This window comes from Oncorhynchus gorbuscha, linkage group LG18, assembly GCF_021184085.1.
Source record: "Oncorhynchus gorbuscha isolate QuinsamMale2020 ecotype Even-year linkage group LG18, OgorEven_v1.0, whole genome shotgun sequence".
NCBI classification, from domain to species: domain Eukaryota; kingdom Metazoa; phylum Chordata; class Actinopteri; order Salmoniformes; family Salmonidae; genus Oncorhynchus; species Oncorhynchus gorbuscha.
In genome coordinates this window covers 54891780-54916039 of record NC_060190.1, presented here as the reverse complement: position 1 = coordinate 54916039, position 24260 = coordinate 54891780, and the positions used below count along the sequence as shown (strand labels likewise).

The window sequence follows — 24260 nt, the reverse complement described above, 5'->3', positions numbered from 1 at the left end:
GGTGGAGGGTCCGTCATGGTCTGGGGCGGTGTGTCACAGCATCATCGGACTGAGCTTGTTGTCATTGCAGGCAATCTCAACGCAGTACGTTACAGGGAAGACATCCTCCTCCCTCATGTGGTACAGCATGACAATGCCACCAGCCATACTGCTCGTTCTGTGTTTAATTTTCTGCAAGACAGGAAAGTCAGTGATCTGCCATGGCCAGCGAAGAGCCCGGATCTCATTCCCATTGAGTACGTCTGGGACCTGTTGGATCGGAGGGTGAGGGGTAGGGCCATTCCCCCCCAGAAATATCCGGGAACTTGCAGGTGCCTTGGTGGAAGAGTGGGGTAACATCTCACAGCAAGAACTGCCAAATCTGGTGCAGTCCATGAGGAGGAGATGCACTGCAGTACTTCATGCAGCTGGTGGCCACACCAGATACTGACTGTTACTTTTGATTTTAACCCCATCTTTGTTCAGGGACACATCGTTCCATTTATGTTAGTCACATGGCTGTGGAACATGTTCAGTTAATGTCTCAGTTGTTTATATATATTTTTATGGCACATGAGACACCTGTCTGAGTTGAGCCAATCTCAGTGAAATAATCCTTTCGTAGATTCTGCCGTTACTCAGATTCTTCCGGTAATAAGCTACACGAGGAGGAGTCGGCAACCTTTCTCATGTGGAATGCCAATTTATCTGATAATTTGGCGTTTGGAAATTGATACCAAGGATGAACCAGACTTGTGGAGGTCTACAATTTTGTTTTAAGTCTTGGCTGATTTCTTTTGATTTTCCCATGAAAAAAGGCACTGAGTTTGAAGGTAGGCCTTGAAATACATACACAGGACACCTCCAATTGACTCAAATGATGTCAATTAGCCTATCAGAAGCTTCTAAAGCCATGACATAATTTTCTGGAATGTTCCAAGCTGTTTAAAGGCACAGTCAACTTAGTGTATGTAAACTTCGGACCCACTGGAATTGTGATACAGTGAATTAAGTGAAATAATCTGTCTGTAAACAATTGTTGGAAAAATTACTTGTGTCATGCACAAAGTAGATGTCCTAACTGACTTGCCAAAACTATAGTTTGCTAACAAGAATTGTGTGGTGTGGTTGAAAAACAAGTTTTAATGACTCCAAACTAAGTGTATGTAAACTAACGATTTCAACTGTATGTTGAAAAAGTTTTGGGGAGATGCGATGGATCATTGGGGATCATTCAATATTCCCATTCTTTTGATGTTCAGTGAAATCATCCCATGTGAAGAGTCAACTCATTTAAGTAAAGTAAAATTCGAAACTAAATTATTATTTTTTTCTATTGGAAGGATTTAATCATTTGCAATTATGTCTACTTAGGATAAGGTAAAATTATTATGTTTCTGTCTCCATATATGTTAAATATATCTAATGCTAAAAACATTACATTTAAAACGGTATTAATATTAATTTGCATATATTTCTGTTAATTCCCATATATTCCCGTTAATTCTCACGGAAAGTTTCCACCTCTGAATATTCCCCAAAATGTGCAACCCTAGTAATGACGCTGCATAACATTTAGAGCTTGACGTGCAACAAAGCATTCCTAACTTAGCCCACAATGTCTGCAACAAGTCAAGCAGTCATTTGAAAGAGTAAGACAATTTCAGTGCGACAACTCCACGGCGAAATACATTAATGCCAAGACAATGGAATTCATTGCCCTTGACAATCAACTGTTCTCTGTCGTGGGGGATGTTAGCTTTCACCGACTGATTGAGCACCGGTACACACTACCAAGTGCGCAATTTTTCAGATGTTGCCCTACCAGAGTTACACAGTAATAGCGTCACTGCTATTAGCTTCACGACTGACATTTGGACCAACGATATCAGCCCCATGAGCATGCTGAGTCTGACAGCACAGTGGGTCGTTGAGGATTTCGTACTGAGGAAAGTCGTATTGCATGCTCAAGAATATGCTGGTTGTCATACCGCTGCTGCCATTTTAATGGCATTTGAGAACAGGTTTGAAACTTGGAAACATGAACACACTTGCTAGCTCCATTCGCACAACTGACTCAAGAAATAACCTCATCAACTGCACCTGCAGCAGACGTGCTATCCTCTGTCATGACATTGAAACGTCTGCTGGCATTCTCTCTTTACTGTGTCGTCACCAAGCTCAATGCTATGTACAAGGCCCGCTACTTCGATGCAGACAAAAAACAGGGTTTACCTGAAATGTTACATACACAGCTGGACAAGATGGAAACGGACAGTGACAGTGTGCACCAAGGAAGAGAGGCCACGGACAGACAGAGCTGAAACTTCACTGCTTGACATGTATGATGAAATCCTGGTTGAGAATGAAACAACTGAACAACGAAACAGCACAGTAAGTGAAAGAAATAGGTTTTGATGATGTTTTACTGGTAATGGGGACATATGTAAATGCCAACAAAATTACTTTTTAGTCAGTGTGGTGTGTGTAACCTTTATTTAACCCGGGCGACGCTGGGCCAATTGTGCCCAGCCCTATGGAACTCACAATTACGGCCAGATGTGATACAGCCTGGATTCTTACCAGGGACTGTAGTGACACCTCTTGCACTGAGATGCAGTGCATTAGACTGCTGTGTCCATGTGTGTGTGTTAACTAATTAACTGAACTTGAATGCTTAAAAGGCCGCACATTTTTTATTATTATCGGTATTGGGTTTTTTCTTTGGCAAGGAAAATATCAGATATCGGTATTGGCCAAAAATGTCATATCGGGGCATCACTACTTGCTAGTTAAGTAAGTGGCTGAATTAATAAGGTGATGGGGCATCATATTGCGTTAGCTTTCTGCCGTGTTTGAGAAGTCAAAGCCCTTTGGATGAGTTCTGTACAGCTGCCACTGCTATCATTTTCCTTGAATTTTTTTCTCCTCTCCTCCCCCATCTTCTCCGAGCAGAGCAGGTAGGCCCGTTGCCGTAGCAGCGCCAGACTCATTAGGGCTGTCCCCGACAAAAATTTGGTTGATTAGTCTACATTTTTAAACATGTATTTCTCCACATATAGACACACCCTGTGTTTTAATAAAAGCCAATATTTGCACTGAGCTTGTTTTCACGACTCCTACCGAAGTTTCCTCCCCCTCCTTGTCGGTTTATTGGTTACACCTGTTGTGTATTTGCTGAATAGTTGGGCTTTATTAGCCAGCCGGCCTGCCTGCTCTTTGTGCGGGATTGTTTTGTGTAACTTGTGTGCACGTCTGTGGGTTACGTGTTTCCCATTTCGTGGCTTTTGCGGGACAGTTTAAGTCCCCGTGTTTGGGGCGTTTGTTTTGTTGTACGCCCTGTGTTTTCGTGGGATTGGCTTATGTTCCCCGTTTTGTGCATTAAATTAGCACTACTCTGAACTCTCTGCTTCCTGCGCCTGACTTCTCACCCACTACACCCAGAACGTTACACTTGTCTGATGCATTAAGCTTACGGTTTGATGAAATAAGACAAACACCTCAAGAGGGCGCCAGATATCAGATAACCAGAAGAAAAGAAAAACTTAACCTGATCCAACTATTTTCCTCCCGCTCCTGCTGGCTTTCTCAGATTCTGAAGTTTCCGATAATACGCTACACGAGGAGTCGGCAACCTTTCTCATGTTGAATGCCAATTTATCTTTCCATTTTTACCGATCTGCAAACCAGTTATGGTTTTCATATGCACATTTTCATTAAATGTATAATAACATTTTCATATCTCAAAATTATTGTCATGTAGTTAATCAAAATTCTATCCAAATATAAATGAAAATAATTAACCTAAAAAATAACTTATATTGCCACTGCCAAGGCTGTAAAATAGTCTACATAACTCCAACAAATAAAAACATTGCAGCCTGCAGGTAGAAAATATATTGAAAAAAAAATCCTATAAATCACATTGGCTACACATGGCCTGTCTGCAACAAACTTGAAACATCGTATCAACTATTAACTTGGGTCCGAAGCCTCCCGGGTGGCGCAGTGGTCTAAAGCAAGCTGTGCCACCAGAGATTCTGGGTTTGATCCCAGGCTCTGTCGCAGCCGGCCGCGACCGGGAGGCCCATGTGGCGGCGCACAATTGGCACAGTGTCGTCCGGGTTAGGGAGGGTTTGGCTGGCAGGGATATCCTTGTCTCATCTCGCACTAGGGCTGGCTTCCAGGTTGGATGTGCATTGTGTCAAGAAGCAGTGTGGCTTGTTTGGTTTGTGTTTCGGAGGACACATGGCTCTCGACCTTCGCCTCTCCCAAGTCCGTACGGGAGTTGCAGCGATGAGACAAGACTGTAACTACTACCAATTGGATACCACGAAATTGGGGAGAAAAAAAAGGGGGTAAAAAAAATATATATAAATATAAAAACTTGGGTCCGGCCCGAAGATTGCACTCAATGTATAACATTCTGTACTCCGCTCACCGTAGCAGAGTACAGGCACCTCACATTTCCTACTGCTTTGATTTATCATGGCCAGGTCACAGTTGTAAATAAGAACTTGCTGTCAACTGGCCTACCTGGTTAAATAAAAGTTTTAAAAAACAAATCCAGATTTTCATAGTCTTACTGTTTCTGTACCATACCGGCTATACGGTATAACCAGAAGTGCACACAAGGGGCACTATATTTGACATACAAAACAATTTAAGCAACAGGGATCTTTGATCCAGGAGCAGATTATATGTCTCTGCTGTAACCAACAAGCTTGAGCTTGACATCTAGCCACTTAGCTAGCATGTTAGCAAACCAAATGCATTGCTGGAGCCCTGAGGTGAATAAAATGTATTTGACACATCTTAGAGTTCTACTTATAGTTATAAGCAGTGGCGTAGCACGCACCCCCACAATGTAGGGATGCCCTCAACCCCCCACCCCACCCCCAAAAAACAATACACCAGGAAACAGTATAAATGGTATATCCCCCATAGTAACAAGAGAGAGAAAGTCTCCCTTGATCCAGAGGCCGGATCGATCTGGGGTGTAATTGAGCTGTCTGACTCGGATGGACTTTTATAACACAGCTGAGTAGGCCATTACAAAGAGAGTCTGGCCCCCTTCCAGGTGTGTGTGTCTATGACTCGTGGCAATTTAGATAGAAAATTCCATATTGCAAGAGGCTGTGAATCTGCAATATTTTGAAACGCCACTCTGCCGCACGTAATGTCCGCTTTAATTGTTTACTCCATTTTCTACTTGAGTCATCTCTCTCCCACTTCCCACACACACCAGGCCCCGCCCCTGTCAATCAAGGAGTGCAGTTGCTCGAACACCACCACTTGCCGTTCCAAATTCACTGTGCATGGTCAATGCAACAGATGCAACAATCCATATGAGTTCTATATTTACACTATTTGTTTGTGTATCTTACTCTCTGCAAATAGCTAGTTAGTTTGTATTTTCTTACAAAGTTGTGGCATAAAAAAGATTGTGCTACCCGCTGATGTTAATCACTAGTTCGCTACAGCCTGACACAAGTGCTGATTTAGGCTTAGATCCATAGGCCTAGATCAGCAAGTTGTTTGTGCTACGGTATGTTCAAAATAAAAGAAGAATAGGCAAAGCATGAATATGTTACATGAATCAAGAGAAAAATGTAACATCTTAGGGTCCCCTAGAAAACATTGGCCAACAGGTTCCTACAATGTCACAAGAATTCCTCCCTGGCTTTTTAATTTGTTAACATGTCAAACACATTCAAAGTGCCCATTGTAATTCCAACTATAGAACTAGAATATACATTTGATTTCCAATTGCAACAGTTCACCCATGTGTTTTGATCTAAATCCCAAGTCAAATCGCAATCTTTTTCAAATGTATTTTTTAGTGATGCACCAATATGACATTTTTGGCCGATACCCAATATTTTCCTTGCAAAAAAAAAACGATATCCGATATTTACAATTTTAGCACCCTTTTAAGCATTCTAGTACAGTTCAATAGTTAACACACACACATCCAAGCCGTCATTGTAAATAAGAATTTGTTCTTAACTAACTTGCCTAGTTAAATAAAAGGTTACACACACACACCAAAACGTTATTTTGTTGGCATTTACATATGTCCCCATTACCAGTAAAACATAATCAAAACCTATTTCTTTCACTTACTTGCTGTGCTGTTTCTTGTTCATTTGTTCAGTCGTTTCATTCTCAACCTGGATTTCTATGGAACGCCGTTTGGGTCTAAGCGTGTCAAAAAAGACACACGTCAAATACTGTAAACACATAGTTTGTAGCAAGTGTTTACTTGTTTGCAGACTTTTTTGTACAACTTTGACAGTGCTACTGTTTCTTTTTTGACATGCAATGACCCAACGGTGTTCCATAGTATGCATGTTGTGAAGCTAATAGCAGTGACGCTATTACTGTGTAGTTCCGGTGCAGCAACATCTGGAAAATAGCGCACTTTGTAGTGTGTACCGGTGCTCGACCAATCGGCGAAAGCCAACATCACCCATGACAGAGAACGGCTAATTGTTAATTAAGGGCAATGAATTCCATTATCTTGGCGTTAATGTATTTCGCATTTGAGTTGTCTCTCTGAAAATGTCTTACTCTTTCAAATGACTGCTCGACTTGTTGACTGCTCGATCCACACATCAGACATTGTGGGCTAGGTTAGGAATGCTGTGTTGCACGTGTAGCGCAAAATGTTATGTAGCGTGATTACGTCCTGTTGACATCGGTTTATAACATTGACGTTAAACTAGATATCGGGCCAATACCGATGTTGGCATTTTTAGCTAATATTGTTCAATTCCGATATGTTCACCGATACATATCGTGCATCCCTAGTATTTTTATCGTTATTAGATTTTTGGGCCCATACTGTTCAGCCTTATGTGGCAGCATGCTACAAAAAAAAAAAAAAAAAAAATCGCCCACACCAGATGTAGCCCAGAGGACCTGCCTGCTCTTTCTCTGCTTTTCTCTACATCTTCAATTAGAACAATACTACACCCAGCTGTTAGGTGCTAAAACCCCACTGACTCCCCCAGTAAACCTCAATAACAGAACCACATAACTAATCTCATACTGAACATTCCTCGCTTACTCCAGTCTATAAATACCTCTATCAAACAGCACCCCCAAAGCCACAGATTATCAGCATGGTTCAAACCAGACACTATTCTATGACTCAATCTCAAAGGAATCGTTCCCCTATGTGGGACTAAACAACAAATGAAAAAATAGGTCAGGCATGAGCAATGGTAGTGACTAGTGAGCACAGAGGAGTGAAAGCACTGGGCTCATCAGAAGACATTTAGCAAGACTCTGCCAGCTGTGGGCCAGCCTGTCTCTGGTTGGACATAACTGAGAGCATGACAAGACCACCCTGGGGATGGTGGTTGATTTGCTTTCTTAGCAGTCAACTACTGTACCTTCAATGCAGCTGGGTGACTGGCCTGCTATGCCCTTGTTTTTTGTCATGATAGTCAGGGTCTCCCAAAACCCTTGGCTGGATGTTCTGCTCCCTCTGATATCATTATCAATGTTTTCTTGAGAAATGCTTGCTTTGGAAGACAATGTGCTGTGTGATACCTCAGTGTCATAATGGGTAGTTTGGGTCCTGGATGCCAAATGGCTGAAACAGTATTTCAGCCGTGTATATTAGACACAAAAATACTTGTTTACTGTTCCATTTATGTTGGCAACCAGTTTACAGTAGCAAAAAGACACTTCGGTGGGTTGTGGTATATGGCCAATGTCATTTTTTATTATTTTTTTGCTTATTGGCGCAATATGCAGAAATTGCTGCACCATTTCCTGGTTGCTAAAAACCATCTAAACTGCTGTGAAATATATTTTCAATAACCCCAAATATTGTGTTTCCAGGTGGTGTAAAAAAAATGAAAGTTAAAAGACTAAAAAAACATCAGAACGGGAAACATAGAAAGTATATACAGAATATATCTACCGTTTCTTAGACTAGCTGTCAATGAGGATTACAGATCTATAACTAACATTTCTATGGGAATTTGGTTGGGTTGCCCCAAAAAGTTACATATTGCAATTTTAAAGCATTTTTAGATTTTAATAAAAAGCGCCATAGTAAAAGTATACATTATTATTAATACACCACACCCCATCCCCACAGATGTCTATTCAACATTGGATCAACGTAATTTCATTGAAATGACTTGGAAACAACGTTGATTCAACCAATGTGTGCCAAGTGGGTCAGGCTTAAATACACACCTACTCTGGCATTATTGCTTGAATAAAGCTAGCCTACCCTTAGACATGAGCGGTCTCACTGCTTACTCTGAACTATATCTAGTTTCAGTTAATAAAAGGAAAACAGCAACTCATGCTGTTTAGTTGTGGATGAGAAAATATGACTTTGCAGTTACAAGCCAGCAGACACTCCTAGAGAAAACTAAAGCCAAGCATCCATCCACTCCAATCATCCTCAGAGAAGCCCAGACTACCACAAGGGTGACACGGTCTTCAATAAGCCCTCTTTCCCTGGGATGCAGTGGAGGCCCAGACTTAACTGATATCCCCCTGATATGGGCTCATGCAGCTGAAGTCTGCAGACACCAATCCCAATGATGACCAGGAGGTCTCCCTGTGGGGGATGATCTCTGCAGAGGTAAAGGATTAGCTCTCCATGAAGAAGTAAATTAATAACAACTTTGATGCATCATGGGTGGGACAGGGGCAAGACTAGCGGTAAAAGGGCAGTTCCACCATCTTGCTTATTTACAGAGTAGACTATCAACCATAAAAATAATGCCACTTTATCCCAACAGCAGAGATTTGCATATTTCTAGAGTCTTCAGAAGTATTGAATACAATGGAATGAGTGCCTTGGCCAGCAGCAAGTTGTTGTCATATAGTCGGAAATCTAAATATCCGATTAGGTTGGGTCAAATGAGTGAGTTAAGAACCCCCCACCCTCCCACACACAGGGGATGACTGTAAATTGTGCATGCTCAAATAGTAACCTACACACTACTCAAAATAATTCTCCCAGAGCACTGTGACCTGGCATCCAAGGGAAGATACTATGTCTATCCCATACTACTTTCCTGTCATACTGAGCACTAAATGGGAGTCCCATTACAATTAACCTCAAAAACCACGAGGAAATTACAGGAGCCTCACTGTAATAGTAGTAACCAATGTTTTATTTTTTTATTGTCCAGTTTAACAGCTTACATAGTGACGATTGCTAGGTATGTAATATGCATGTAATATACCCAGACACACATTGAACAGAGGTGTGGGGTACTCATGTAGCCTATATTGATATATTTGTGTAATTTGGGTCACAGAGAGCCAAGGGCACTACAACTAGCCCGTTACTACAATGAGCGTTCAGCCATAACGTTAACGTTACTGCACTTGTCAAAATAAGTAACCCCCTCCTCCCCCACGCCCTAGGGGTCGTTACCCAAGGGACACAGTCTCAAAAGGCACCAACCCCCCCCCCAAAAATGTCCAGGGAAGGTAGTGCTGGGTGTTGGAGAATGTACAACCCATGCAAAGGCAAGAACACCACCTAGCTGATTCGAGCACTTTTGTTTTTAAATACACAAAATAGTTTCGTTTATACCTGCTCATTGGTGTGTTCCTGTGTAATGCACAAATGCAATGAAGTTCCTATTGTTTAGCTAGCTAACTGCTAACGTCAGCCAGCCAGCTCTGTCAGGGCTCTACCAGTCAGACACCGAAGGTTGTCTGCTCAATAAAGGTCCCTCCCGGCTAGCATGTACACGCTCAGACAAACACGGCCATTAACCGCAGAAGTACAACTAGAGGACCGAGGCCGATAACGAACTATCATAACAAAATAAAATGTTGTTGCCATACCTTCCCCAAATGCCTTGTATTTCCTTGCTTGGAAATACTCTCGTGTTCCTTTCCTGTTACTCTACACCATCTCTGAATCTTGTTTTTTTCTGATACAGTCGGAATAAACCAGCACAAGTGTAGGAGCAGGGGTGGGAGGAAAAAATATATGAATTAGCGTTCCAGAATATAACATGTGACATACATTCACCCAATGGGCAGAACGTTCAGACTACATGGTCTTCACTAATTACCACAGTCACAAAGTAATTAACCCCGCATATTTCTACAATTTCTATTCTTAAAATCTGATTGTAAAATTAACCCTAACATTAACCCTAACCTTAACGACACGGATAACCTTCTCTCTAACCTTAAATTAAGACCGAAAAGCACATTTGTACGAATGTTTTACTTTGTGACTGTGCTATCTAGTGGTGACCGTACTACTGAGAATGGCATGGTCTCCATAGCAACACAGAGGGATTTAACCCTTGCCGGGATTTTATTCGCTCATGCCTTTAAATTGCTACGTAGACAGCGCAAAAATAAACATATGAACAAAAAGAGAGAGCGAAATAGAAAAGAGTGAATGTTGTATTGTGAAATATCTTATTAGATAATGAGGTCAGCATCAATTCTGGATAAGAAAGTTGTAAAAATTGGCATTTTCAAAATGATCATATAGAACTACAATTCTATGTCATCCATTAAATTATGGTAATATTGTCCAGAGTACAATTCAGGGCTGGGGGAAGGGATACACCCGTTGTATTATGTCAGAGGGTAGGGGTTACAATGCAGGTAAATGTATTCAAATGTCAGGGTGTAAGTGCTATCACAAATGCAGTGCATGAAAACACAATAGGCTCTGTGGCAATGCTGATTGGTCAAAGATGTAATAGGGCATAGATGTCATCAGACGAGGCTGATGGGAGGAGCTGTAGGATGGGCTCATTGTAATGGCTGGAATGGAATTTATGGAACGGTATCAAACACAGCAAATATTTGGAAACCACATTTGACTCCATTCCAGCCATTACAATGAGCCCATCCCCCTATAGCTCATCACACCAGCCTCCTCTGGTGGCCATACAATCCCATGTCATTTGGGAAACCTCATTATGAGGCATGTGTGGGGCACGGAACCGTATCCTTGACCTCAGGGGGTTGTGCACCATCAGCCAGCCACCCCTTTGAAGCCTTAGTGAGATTTCCATAATTTTTCTCTCATTAAACCAATGAGAGAAAATTTTCATTTTCTGTTCACACTGCATGTAAGCTACTGTTAAAAGTAACATGTACGATTGAACAGAGGCAGATTCAGAACAGCAAGTGTTGTAGTTTGAAATGATGACAAGGGATGGACAGGCTCTTTTTCCCAAAAATTCTGAAAGATTATGTACTTTTCTACATTTTTTTGTAATTCTTCAAAGCCTTATACATCAACTTTGAATCATGAGGCCGAGGCTCGAATTTTGAACAATGGTAATAATATGACAATAGAATAGATTAATTGCTAATGTTTCAGGGTGCTTCCTGTAACATGAGCAGGAAGTGCAAATGGAGTGCAAATGCTGAATAATTTATCAGAATACTACACATTTGGTTGGACCATGAGTTAATTATCTGCTCTTTCACAGCCCCCTTGATACCTACCTCCCAGAACCTTCATAGATGTGAGGTTTCAGTAACTTGGTTATTCCCAAAAGACCCGTTATTATGAGCTGAAAAGGCAGACAGCAGGATAATGCAATGGTATGCAATACCTCAAATCAACTATGACGAGGTGTGTTCAATACACCATTCTGCCATATGAAGCAAATGTGTGTATTGTTCATGAGAATCATAATGAAATATTAATGATGGCTACCTCAGCTTAGTTGATCCCCTGGTTGACTAAAAACATTAGCCTGTCGTCTATGAGCCAATCCCTTTTTCTCATATGCACCAATGCTTTCAACAGCAACATCATTAGTTGAGCATGCAAACTCACGAATCAATATAGAAACAGAATATAGTCCTAGATCTGAAACTAAACAGAAACCGACATGGATGTGTCTACAATAAACTGTTGTGAGTAGAAGAGTTAGAATAATTGTTTTACAATCCAGTGCAGTATGGCTTTCTTGTAAAAAAATATAAAGTAATAACACCAGATTCTCTGTTGTGGTGCTGTTGTAGACCAGATGTGAGGAGTTAGAGAATGGGCTTATTGCATTGAATCACCCAGTTAGTTAATCACGGAGCACATTCACAGTCACCAAGTGGACAATATTGAAATGGTGTGTAGTCAACCTCCTGAAATGAGCAGCAAGGATCACAAAATAACACAGCCACCTGCTGGTGGAAAAATAAGCTGCATTACTCAGGATGTGCTACCCTATCTTTACAATGCTTAAATTAAATCCACATGAAACCCATAACCAAACAAAAGGAGAACATAACAATCTACATAATACAAAAAAGGGCCCACAATTTGCTCAGAGCTATGAAGTTGTAAGATACCATCTCTCTGAGGCACACCATCTCTCTGAGGAACACTATTTTGAGAGGTGGCCTAGTTGTGAATTCAATTAAGAAATCTGAGATACTGCCACATGTTCACTGAATGGCCTTGTATAAAGTGAAGAAAAAAAACAGTCTGAAACCCCATGATGGGCTGATGGTCTCCCTGAGAAGCTAATGGTTTAATAGCATTAGTGCATCAGGTGATGAAAGGAGAGGAGAGAGAGGGACTGTTGAAGACAAGTGAATCATCAGTGGGAGGCTGAGACTGACTGACATCCGCTAACTTTATTTTTTCTCTCTTCACCTCTTTTTTCTCTCCAGGATCATAGATTCAGAAGACTGACGCTGTACGCTCCTATAACAGATGGTCTTTCTATTAACTCCATTGTTGTGATAACAGAGACTCGAGGATGACTGTTATCAATGGGGTTAAACAGGTGCAGATCATCTCCACAGAGAAAACAGCCTTGGTGAAGGGACCTTATGATACAAAGGTAAGCACCTGTTGATTTCATTGTGCAATGGTAGGCCATTACCATTTATACTTATACATTTGTCAATGTAGGGTACTCATATTACGATGTGGGGTAGATATACTTATACTTACTTATACTTTGATGAATGTGTGTGATTATTGGACCTGGTTACTTTACAGTGAATATTTTTCAACTTAGATCTTGCAATCCATTCTATTATATTGCAGTAGCTAAAGGGTGCATACATAATGTATGCTTTATTGAATGAGTGTCAAATAAATCAATATGACAACAGGTAAGCTGAAGAAATTCATTACACAATATTTCTGTGGTACCGTCAGGATCCGGAAAACAACACCTACACTGTGTTGATAGAAGATAGTCAATGATGAGGGACAAGGCTTGCATTCCTATGTAATTAGATAATTGTTTGGTATTAAAGCTGAAATAATGTTATGTAGTGTACATACCGGACATATTTGACTGGTTAGTATAGGATACAACTGTAACAAAAACTGATATGGGTGTGGAAATATTTGGCCTAAACTTACTGTGACTCATGCATAAGAGTTCTGCCAGTCACAATTCCACTGACGTACCAGTCAGTTTGAACTGTATCTGCTGGTCACTGTGCATCACCCATAAAACTAAAGGGGGTCTCATATCAGAGGGCAGAACTTTCCTCAGAGCAGATTTATTTTGGCTCTGTTGGTTGCCCCAAAGTAAACTCCTGCTCTCTCCTGCCAATGTGTTGCAGACAATAATCTTGTCTGGCATGGAGATTCAAGGCTGCTACTGAATGACCAGCTGCATGGTCAGGTCACAGAGCCTGTAAATATACAGCATTTGTAAGTTGACCTTCATAGAAATAGACCTATCAACTTAATATCTTATTTCATTCATATATCAAAACTGCTGAACTCCATGACTATGCTATAAAACACAATCACTAAATTACTATTACATATATTCCAAAACGCTATACAGTATATCATTTTCAGAAATGTTGGTAAATGAGGTTTTATTGTTTGAAGAAATTGTGAAAGAAATTGGTGTGTTTTTTCACTATCTAATCATATCATTGGGTTGTTCAATGACAGACATATTTGTTTAAAATCTATCACTTACTTGGTTTCATTTCAGAGTGACAAATAATCATGTTTTCTTGCAAAATGTCTCTCAGAGAAATAAGTAGTACTGCTAGGTTTTACACAGTCAAATGTAACAAATAACTACATTTTAAACAGTCAAATGTAAAAAATGTGACATCAATATTTGTAAAAAAAAATTACATCAGATCTGGATGTAAAACATCTACATTTGACATTTTTGTCATTTAGCAGATGTGCTTATCCAGAGCGACTTAAAGTAAGTAATTAATCTTAAAGGAATACATTTGTATGTCTCTGTGTCCAGTATGAAGGAAGGTAGAGATAGATTTGCGAGCCAATGCTAATTAGCGTTAGCACAATGACTGGAAGTCTATGGGTATCTGCTACATCTGCACAATGACTGTATCTGCGAGCATCTGCACAATGACTGGAAGGTGGTGAAAGTTGGGTGTGAGGTCATCTGGCAGTACTGTCTGTGAGATGCTTGGCAAAGTGTATGAAATGCCAGCAGCAGTACTTGGTTAAGTCTGAGAGGAAAAAAGATACTACTACACTAGACTATTACACTACACCAGTGGTTCCCAAACTTTTTATAGTGTCGTAACCCTTCAAACATTGGGGTCAGCACACTCCAGCTGCGTACCCCTCTAGCACCAGGGTCAGCGCACTCTCAAATGTTGTTTTTCGCCATCATTGTAAGTCTGCCACACACACACACATACACACACACACACACACTATACAATACATTTATTAAACATAAGAATGAGTGTGAGTTTTTGTCACAACCCGGCTCGTGGGAAGTGACAAAGAGCTCTTATAGGACCAGGGCACAAATAATAATATAATAATAATCAATAATTTTGCTCTTTATTTAACCATCTTACATATAAAATCTTATGTGTTGATTGGAAATTGTGAATAACTCACCAGATTAATGAGAAGGGCGTGCTTGAAAGGATGCACATAACTCTGCAATGTTGGGTTGTATCGGAGAGAGTCTCATTCTTAAATAATTTTCCACACACAGTCTGTGCTTCTATTTAGTTTTTATGATAGTGAGGGCCGAGAATCCACTCTCACATAGGTACGTGGTTGCAAAGGGCATCAGTGTCTTAACAGCGCAATTTGCCAAGGCAGGATACTCTGAGCACAGCCCAATCCAGAAATCTTTCACTGGCTTCTGATTAAATTCAATTTTCACAGAACCGCTTGTTGCAATTTCGATGAGGCTCTCTTGTTCAGAAATCGGTAAGTGGACTGGAGGCAGGGCAAGAAAGGGATTATGAATCCAGTTGTTTGTGTCTTCCGTTTCGGGAAAGGACCTGTGTAATTGCGCACTCAACTCACTCAGGTGCTTCGCTGTATCACATTTGACATTGTCCATAAGCTTGAGTTCATTTGCACACAAAATCATATAATGATGGAAAGACCTGTGTGTTGTCCTTGTTAATGCAGACAGAGAAGATCTCCAACATCTTAATTATAGTCTTAATTTTGTCCCGCACATCAAATATAGTTGAGGTGACTCCCTGTAATCCTAGATTCAGATAATTGAGTCGAGAAAAAACATCACCTAGATAGGTAAGTCTTGTGAGAAACTCAGCATCATGCAAGCGGTCAGACAAGCTTGTCTCTCAATTTAAAAAAAACCTGTCAATACTTTGCTTTTTGATAACCAGTATGTTGCAAAAGCATTACATGGTCGCCGCCCATATCATTGCATGGTGCAGAAAATACACGAGAGTTCAGGGGCCTTGCTTTAACAAAGTTAACCATTTTCACTGTAGTGTCCAAAACGTCTTTCAAGCTGTCAGGCACTCTTGCCAGCAAGAGCCTCTCGTGGATGCTGCAGTGTACCCAAGTGGCATCGGGAGCAACTGCTTGCACGCACGTTACCACTCCACTATGTCTACCTGTTATGGCTTTTGCGCTATCAGTACAGACACCAACACATCTTGACCATCGAAGTCCATTTGATGTCACAAAGCTGTCCAGTACTTTACAAATATCCTCCTTGTTGTCCTATTATGTGTCTCTACGCGGACTTACTTTTTTTTTTTAAATCTATTTTTGAGCAAACGGAATGAGCAGCAGCTATGTTTGGCTACATACTGTAATGGCCGTTGTTGGTGGAAGAAGGTGAGGACCAAGGTGCAGCGTGGTTCGTGTCCATATTTATTAAATGAACACGGAAATAACAAAACTAACAAAGAGAACGACCGAAGACAGTTCTGGCTAGCGCAGACACACAACAGAAAACAGAAAATAATCACCTACAAAACAGGCTACCTAAATATGGTTCTCAATCAGGGACAACGATTGACAGCTGCCTCTGATTGAGAACCATACCAGGCCAAACACAGAAATAGCTAATCATAGAAAAACTAACATAGACAACCCACCCAACTCACGCCCCGACCATACTAAAACAAAGACATAACAAAAGAACTAAGGTCAGAACGTGACACATACGGACCGTTAGTGGAATTCCAGCAAGAGAGTAAGGTTAATGTGATTGGATGTTAATTTTTGACTATAATTTTAAAAGGCCAATTGATCATTAGAAAATCCTTTTGCAATTTCACACATGGAATATCCTTAATTTCTCAGAACAATAATAGACTGACGAGTTTCAGGAGAAAGATCTGTTTCTGGTCATTTTGAGCCAGTAATCGAACCCACACATGCTGATGCTCCAGATACTCAACTAGTCTAAAGGACAGTTGTATTGCTTCTTCAATCAGAACAACAGTTTTCAGCTGTGCTAACATAATTGCAAAAGTGTTTTCTAATGAAAAACTAGCCTTTTAAAATGATAAACTTGGATTAGCTAACACATCGTGCCATTGGAACACAGAAGTGATGGTTGCTGATAATGGGCCCCTGTACGCTTGTGTAGATATTCATTAAAAATCAGCTGTTTCCGGCTACAATAGTAATTTACAACATTAACAATGTCTACCCTGTATTTCTGACCAATTTGATGTTATTGTAAAGGACAAAAAATGTGCACTTCTTTCAAAAACAAGGACATTGACCCCAAACGTTTGAATGGTAGTGTATATATATATATACACACAGTGCCTTGCGAAAGTATTCGGCCCCCTTGAACTTTGCGACCTTTTGCCACATTTCAGGCTTCAAACATAAAGATATAAAACTGTATTGTTTTGTGAAGAATCAACAACAAGTGGGACACAATCATGAAGTGGAACGACATTTATTGGATATTTCAACCTTTTTTAACAAATCAAAAACGGAAAAATTGGGAGTGCAAAATTATTCAGCCCCCTTAAGTTAATACTTTGTAGCGCCACCTTTTTCTGCGATTACAGCTGTAAGTCGCTTGGGGTATGTCTCTATCAGTTTTGCACATCGAGAGACTGAATTTTTTTTCCCATTCCTCCTTGCAAAGCAGCTCAAGCTCAGTGAGGTTGGATGGAGAGCATTTGTGAACAGCAGTTTTCAGTTCTTTCCACAGATTCTCGATTGGATTCAGATCTGGACTTTGACTTGGCCATTCTAACACCTGGATATGTTTATTTTTTAACCATTCCATTGTAGATTTTGCTTTATGTTTTGGATCATTGTCTTGTTGGAAGACAAATCTCTGTCCCAGTCTCAGATCTTTTGCAGACTCCATCAGGTTTTCTTCCAGAATGGTCCTGTATTTGGCTCCATCCATCTTCCCATCAATTTTAACCATCTTCCCTGTTCCTGCTGAAGAAAAGTAGGCCCAAACCATGATGCTGCCACCACCATGTTTGACAGTGGGGATGGTATGTTTAGGGTGATGAGCTGTGTTGCTTTTACGCCAAACATAACGTTTTGCATTGTTGCCAAAAAGTTCAATTTTTGTTTCATCTGACCAGAGCACCTTCTTCCACATGTTTGGTGTGTCTCCCAGGTGGCTTGTGGCAAACTTTAAACAACTTTTTATGGATATCTTTAAGAAACGGCTTTCTTCTTGCCACTCTTCCATAAAGGCCAGATTTGTGCAATATACGACTGATTGTTGTCCTATGGACAGAGTCTCCCACCTCAGCTCTGCAGTTCATCCAGAGTGATCATGGGCCTCTTGGCTGCATCTCTGATCAGTCTTCTCCTTGTATGAGCTGAAAGTTTAGAGGGACGGCCAGGTCTTGGTAGGTTTGCAGTGGTCTGATACTCCTTCCATTTCAATATTATCGCTTGCACAGTGCTTCTTGGGATGTTTAAAGCTTGGGAAATCTTTTTGTATCCAAATCCGGCTTTAAACTTCTTCACAACAGTATCTCGGACCTGCCTGGTGTGTTCCTTGTTCTTCATGATGCTCTCTGCGCTTTTAACGGACCTCTGAGACTATCACAGTGTAGGTGCATTTATACGGAGAATTGATTACACACAGGTGGATTGTATTTATCATCATTAGTCATTTAGGTCAACATTGGATCATTCAGAGATCCTCACTGAACTTCTGGAGAGAGTTTGCTGCACTGAAAGTAAAGGGGCTGAATAATTTTGCACGCCCAATTTTTCAGTTTTTGATTTGTTAAAAAAGTTTGAAATATCCAATAAATGTCGTTCCACTTCATGATTGTGTCCCACTTGTTGTTGATTCTTCACAAAAAAATACAGTTTTAAATCTTTATGTTTGAAGCCTGAAATGTGGCAAAAGGTCGCAAAGTTCAAGGGGGCCGAATACTTTCGCAAGGCACTGTATATATTTGTTTATTTTTTATTATTTAAAAATGTGAATCACATTTTTATTTGGCGTACCCTCGACGGCATTGTGCGTTTGGGAATACCTGCACTTCACTATGCGGCAGGTAGCCTAGTGGTTAGAGTTTCGGTTACTGGATTGAATCCCAGAGCTGACAAGGTAAACATCTGTCATTCTGCCCCTGAGCAAGGCAGTTAACCCACTGTTCCCCATGCGCCGAAAACGTGGATATCGATTATGGCAGCCCCCCACACCTCTCTGACTCAGAGGGGTTGGGTTAAATTCGGAAGACACATTTCAGCTGAATGCATTCAGTTGTACAACTGACTAGGTATCCCCCTTTCCCTATACAATACTTTCCTTCACAGTCCAGATGTGACTATTATTACTATTACTATATTACTATTATTATAGGAAGAAAAAAACATTCATGATTTTGAGCAAACATCTTTGGTTTGAACAGATAATGTCTGTCTGTTGCTGTGTCTACAGTATACTGTTGTAATGTACCCTGGACTTGTGTTTTGATCCACAAGGGGGAGCCAATATGTTACAAACAGCTTGACCACAGATTTCATCAGTATTTTCCTAACTTTGGTCATACTGCCAAAGAGGGCACGGTTTGTTGGGCCCACTGAGTTATCATTCTCAGAATGAATCTTTCAGTGACTGATGGATTCACCAAAAGGATTAATCATAAAAAAGGTCAACATCCGAATAGTGTTATCATGAAACTCCTGAGTCGACTTAAAACAGTGAACACTGGATTTGATTTTCCTTTTTTTTTTACTATGTTCCTACTTCATGACTCAAAAGACACTCAAAAGATCAAAATAAGAATGACCTTTTAGAAAGCAAAAAAAGTACAAAGGAAAGCAACTTAGTACAAAGAGCATGTTGATAACACCACTGTGCTTCAGTCCCCGGCAGTCCTCTCAGATCATGTGTGGCTTTTGTGTGAGCAAATCCACAAACTTCATTAATCTTTTGGATCACATTAATAAGAATAAAACAGCTTTGCATGCTTGTCTGGCCAGCTGAAAAACATCAATGCAATAATTCAACTGTGACTCCATACCATAGTGACCAAAATCTGCACTAAAGATGTTCCTCTCTCCTGGGTGAGGCAGTCATCTCTGTTATTCAGTCTGGATTTCCTCAAAGGTTAAAAAATAGAGGGTAGGGAGGACATAGCTAATTGTTATTCCTGAAGTAACAAGCTCTATGGGGTTGTTTCCTGAATAGACAGTCTTTCTGGTTGATCCTCAAATGTTTTTTTTCATGCTTCAAAGTGACTCTCATGATGCCTTTCTGAATGTTCCTGAATGAAAGGGCTTGGGAATGGCTTTGGAGCTGCCACTCAGATCCAAGTTCCTGTGTTTGTGCTGGATATCTTCAGTTTGTTCTTCATTGTAGCATACTTCGTCAATGGGTTCTCCTGAATAGTTGTATTTATAGGGAGATCAGCTGTGTTGTGAGGAAGGATATTTAGTCTAATTCGGCCCTGCCATCCCTTCCCCAACAAGTCAGGGCATTGCAAAGCTTGAAAAATGTGTTCACTGTAATCTTATGGTTTGAAAAAAAAGTATATTATAGTTGATGTGTAAAAGAGCACTTTGTTGTCAGATGTAGGCCCCAGATAAGTAATTGTTCCCAAATTGTTTATCCTGTCCATCCTCTCCCAATCTGACAAAAAAGTATTCATTAATATATTTAAGTATATAGAAGTACTGTATGTCCAGGATAAATCTACTTTTGTATATTTTAAATGATCTAAATTGGAATAATTGTAAATCAATTGAATGGCTGCAAGTGGATCTTAATGCAAGTCAATAACCCCAAGCACGAATCAAAATCCAAATAGAAATGGTTCATTTCCACAAAATCAACTACTTCACACTGGAAGAAGTTAAGCTACACTAAATCTAGCCTTAAGAAAAACTTAGTTTACTTAATTTAAGTTACTTTGAAAAAGTAGTTCACTAAATCCCAACTTGTTTGTGATAAATTATCATTTCCACACTGAACAAAAATATAAACGCAATATGTAAAGTGCACAAAAAACACTGCCATCTCAGTCTCCCGACATGAACCCCATTGAAAACCTGTGGTTTGAAATGAAGAGGGCAGTCCATATCTCAAAAAACATTTTAGAAAAGGTCTCAGTGTTGTTATCATCACAAGGGGAGGGTGCTTGAGTAATGTAAACAGGGGTGACAATAATTTTGACCCCTATCTTTTGAAGCATACAATATAGCTCAGTATTTTGTAATATTTATTTTATAGTCTTTTTTGCTCATCTTTATCTAGGGTGCCAATAATTTTGGACTTAAAGACTGAAAAACAGTGAATTAAAATACACTTTATGAATTTGTAGTATATTTAACTATACTTTAAGTATTATTTTTCCCATTGGGCAGGTTTGCAAATAACAGCTTAGGAGGTGAAGGTGTCTCTGTCGTCTCAGAGGTACGCTTGAGTGACCTTACACAGTGCACACATTAATTATCGCAATTCATTTAAATACAATCAAAATACAATTATTATCTAATTATGTGGATTACGACATGCTTTTATTTTTCTTGTTTTTCTGAGAAAAGCATATTGAAAATGATATTTGTGTTGCATAAATTACTTAACAGTTTGAGTGCCCCTCATATGTTGGTCTGACTCATTAAATGGCAGTCATCTATGACCTCAGTCTCCTGAGCCACGGCCTGTTCTCCCCGCATCCATCACTCAGACGCTGGCAAAAACGGTCAGAATGACCAATAGCTTCTACCCCGTCTCCCTCCTGCTCCCCGGACCTCCAACTTCTCTTTTTGATCTGCACTGTTGGAGCTCGAAGCTGAAGAATGTAACTGCAGTTACATGTGAGACCCTGTGCATGTGGCTAATAAACTAATCTAAATCATTATTGTTCATAACATATAACTCAATCTCAGTGTGATTGACCCTGTCAATGTTTCTGCTTTCTGTAAATGGATGATTAACTATTCCTATATAATCGACAAGTAGTTACCTCCTTGGCAGCCTTAGGTCCTTGTTTGAACAGGTGGAAATCTCTGGGATGGAATGTGGTGTCAGGGAAGGTTTACTAGCTCCTCTGAAACATTTACTTAACTTACATCTACAAGCTTTTAATGGTCCAGTTTAGTGTTGTGGTGAGTTATCTTTCTACTGACTGCATGTAACATGCTTGTAGTCACGTACACATCTTCTGTTCCCACTACAGTATGTCATTGAGAGTGTTACACCACTGTAGCTAGACAGGTTTAGAGAGAGTGAGACAGAGGCTGCCCAGATCCCCACTACTGCATGACTCAGAGGAAGAGAGAATGAGAAAGGACGTATGAGGCAATGCGCACGTCTGCCATGACTGAGCGAGAAAGAGAGGGGGAGAGAGAGCCTAGAGAGTCAAAGAGAGACACAGAGAGAGAGAGCCTAGAGAGAGTCAAAGAGAGAGAGGAAGAGCGAGGACGTATGAGGCAATGCGCACGTCTGCCATGACTGAGCGAGAAAGAGAGGGGGAGAGAGAGAGAGCCTAGAGAGTCAAAGAGAGACAGAGAGAGAGAGAGCCTGGAGAGAGTCAAAGAAAGACAGAGAGAGAGAGAGAGAGAGAGAAGAGCGAGGACGTATGAGGCAATGTGCAAGTCTGCCATGACTGAGCGAGAAAGAGAGCCTAGAGAGTCAAAGAGAGAGCGAGAGAAAGAAAGAAAAATGACTATAATGGTCTGTTTTAGGTCTGTCCTTATGGCCATTACAGAGCTCATGGTGTGTGGTTTCTCATTTTGGGGGGTGGGCTGGTTTAGCAAACCCTCTCATTGACTCGAATAATGTAACAGAACGTGAAAAGCCTGAGCTTCCGAGACTATCTTGGGCTCAACCAAACATTTTTAGACTAATTTGCCTGTCCTTCAGGTGAAATGGAGATACTGTATGTCCGTGACAAATTCCTTTAGCTGTTTCTCAGTATCATTGTAAAGAGTCTAACGAAGGAGAGTCTGTTTCAGTTTTACGTTTGACGTTTTAATGTCACATGCACAAGTACAGTGAAATGCCTTTCTTGCTAGCTATAACCCCAATAATGCAGTAATCAATAACAATATAATACTAAAAATAACAACGTAGAATAAAGACACACAAGATATAAAAATAAGAAGAACATGATAAAGTAAGTAAGCATACTATATACAGGGTTAGTTTTAGTACCATATTTACAATGTGCAGGGATACTGGATGGATAGAGGTAGATATGTATAGGGGTAAAGCGAGAAGGAATCAGGATAAATGATCAACAGAGCAGCAGCATATATGATGATTGCATGTGAGTGAGTGTCAGAGTCAGTATAAATGTATCTGCATATTATGTGTGTGTGATCAAATGACTGTTTCTATGTGTGATGGAGTATCAGTGTGTGTAGTGTGTATTGCCCTGTGAGTGAGCATAGAGTGCAAAATAAGAATAAAATACAAAGGTCAACTCAGATATTCTGTGTAGCCATTTTGTTTGCTATTTAGCAGTCTTATGACATGGGAATAGAAGCTGTTCAGGAGCCTGTTGGTGTCAGACTTGATGCACCGAAAAGGAAGGGAGATACCTAGTCAGTTGTATAACTGAATACATTCAACTGAAATGTGTCTTCTGCATTTAACCCAACCCCTCTGAATCAGAAAAGTGCGGAGGGCTGCCTTAATCGACATCCACGGAACAGTGGGTTAACTGCCTTGCTCAGGGGCAGAACGACACATTTTTACCTTGTCAGCTCAGGGATTCGATCCAGAAACTTTTCGGTTACTGGCCAAACGCTCCTACCCGCCAGGCTACCTGCCGCCACCGTACCACTTGCCATGTGGAAGCAGAGAGAATGGTCTATGGCTTTGATGGTTGTCCTGGATGGCAATCGAGCCAGAGATTTAAAGTGTCATCAAATATTATGGTGAGAAACCATATACACTGTATCTTATTATTAGGGACACACATGCATCAATGTTCATATTGCAAAAAAAATATTTTACCTTTATTTAACCAGGCAAGTCAGTTAAGAACAAATTCTTATTTTCAATGACGGCCTAGGAACAGTGGGTTAACTGCCTGTTCAGGGGCAGAACGACAGATTTGTACCTTTTCAGCTCGGGGTTTGAACTTGCAACCTTGTGGTTGCAAGTTGAATGCTCTAACCACTAGGCTACCCTGCCGCCCCAAATGGAAATGTGCAACACTGCTCCATCTGGTTCAGTTGATTGTAAGGAGTGTTTTGATGTAACGTTGTGAATGCAAGCGATGGGTTCACCTGAGGTGAGTGAACATGAACGGCCAAGCTGAGCGCTAGGCTAGTGGCAGTGCTGCTATGTCTGGTATGTCTGGTATGATGCCCATTCACACGCAGACAGTAGAGAGACCTGAGGCACCTCAAAAGAATGAGTTAACATGGCATTTGTTACATGACGCCAGTCTGAAGATTTTTCACCCCACCGATCTAGGCATATAATGTCATTTTTGTGATTTTTACATCATCCATTTTGGTATAAGGGAAGATTTACTAGCTGCTCTGAAACATTTACTTAACTTACATCAAAAGCTTTTAATGGTCCAGTTTAGTGTTGTGGTGAGTTATCTTTCTACTGACTGCATGTAACATGCTTGTAGTCACGCACACA

General features: G+C 40.5%; 1 protein-coding gene across 5 annotated transcripts in view; it reads right to left on the bottom strand.

The window, feature by feature from the left end:
• Window positions 1-9967, bottom strand: part of LOC124002526 (polyhomeotic-like protein 2) — a 37130-nt gene extending 27163 nt beyond the window's left edge. For all 5 annotated transcript variants that reach the window (XM_046309974.1, XM_046309979.1, XM_046309976.1 and 2 more), the window contains exon 1: window positions 9817-9967. The gene's annotated coding sequence lies outside the window, so the exon portion shown is untranslated. The remainder of the gene's footprint in view (window positions 1-9816) is intronic.
• Window positions 9968-24260: the final 14293 nt, after the last annotated feature.